The sequence below is a fragment of the Aplysia californica genome, unplaced genomic scaffold, assembly GCF_000002075.1.
Source record: "Aplysia californica isolate F4 #8 unplaced genomic scaffold, AplCal3.0 scaffold00023, whole genome shotgun sequence".
NCBI lineage: Eukaryota > Metazoa > Mollusca > Gastropoda > Aplysiida > Aplysiidae > Aplysia > Aplysia californica.
Window position 1 is genome coordinate 2,269,016 of NW_004797293.1, and position 1,296 is coordinate 2,270,311.

At 41.0% G+C, this 1,296-nt stretch overlaps 1 protein-coding gene across 1 annotated transcript in view; it reads right to left on the reverse strand.

Annotated features, from left to right (window-relative positions):
* LOC106013250 (neural cell adhesion molecule L1) overlaps positions 1 to 1,296 on the reverse strand; it is a gene marked incomplete at its 3' end in the record, with an annotated part of 77,905 nt that overhangs the window by 56,881 nt on the left and 19,728 nt on the right.

A 1,296-nucleotide genomic window follows, 5' to 3' on the forward strand; every position in this document is an offset into this window, starting at 1 on the left:
ACACACACACACACACACACACACACACACACACACACCGATAGAGAGAGAGAGAAAGATGTGTGTGTGAGAGAGAGAGAAAGACAGACAGACAGACAGACAGACAGACAGACAGACAGAGAAAGAGAGAAAGAGAGAAAGAGAGAAAGAGAGAGAGAAAAGTGGCGTAGATTTGAATAGATGAGAAAGAGCTCATAGTTCTTTTTTTAAAATGAATAAATAGCAAAAAAAAGGTTTCAACCAGCCACCAACCCTCCATTATTTTGTTCTTTCTTTTCCCAGACTTATTTTATTCAGTTACGTCATCGGCATGGGATAAAAAGGAGAGGAAGACTCAATGAGTGCGTGAGAGGTTTGAAGTGAGAAGGAAGAAACATTCGTTTCGGTAAAGGGGACGCTAATGGGTTCAAGGGCCGCTAACTCAACTAACTGGGAGACATATCTCTGGAACATCTGCGATAAAGTATCAGTTATTTCAGAGATCAAATAAGGAAACTCTCTTAGAGAGCCCCAAGGGACGCTGGAGGGTTCGTAAACCAGCAGCAGAAAATACACATACGTCGCTCTAAACGAATGTAAACTGAAGGCACCTTATGTCAAAAGCAGTCACGTAAAAGTACTTCCGACATTGAGATGTAAAGATCGAAAAGTGCAGACGGTAGTGTTACCCAAAACGAGTTATGTTCAGTTCTCTATCATGAGAGTATTGAACGGAATATCTTTTTCCACACAGAATAAGTAAAGAAAGCGGAAGATAATCTTTACTTAAGGAACGCTGTGAAAACGTTCGGCTTACTTACAAAGGTAAGATGTAATCACATTAGATATCTTGTGAAACGAGGCTAAACATGTGCATTCCTGAACCTTCTCGTGCACGACGCAAAGCTGAGAGGAACGTTCAAGTGTTCTGTAAGAAGTAAGCTAAGAGTCTTAACCAAGACACGTTTTTGTTGGGGTTTTTTTTTTTTGGGGGGGGGTTAAGATGTTTTCGGAGTTCAGAGTTAAGGGGGAGCATCATTCCTTGGTTTGGAGTTTTTCCCAGAAAAAAAGTGTTCAGCTCAGAGAGGAGCTTGGGCGAAGAGCGGGGGAAGGGATATAGGTAGGAGTGTCTCTGAAAAATCGCAATCGCATTGTTCAAGAGGATATTATTTATTGGTCAAATGAGACTTTTGAGCATTTCATCCCATGAGGGATTATAAGATATTCAAAATTTTAAAAACTCATTTCCGTTTTGTAACTGATGTGCTCGCGTACCTTTGTGTGTGTGTGTGTGTGTGTGTGTGTGTGTGTGTGTGT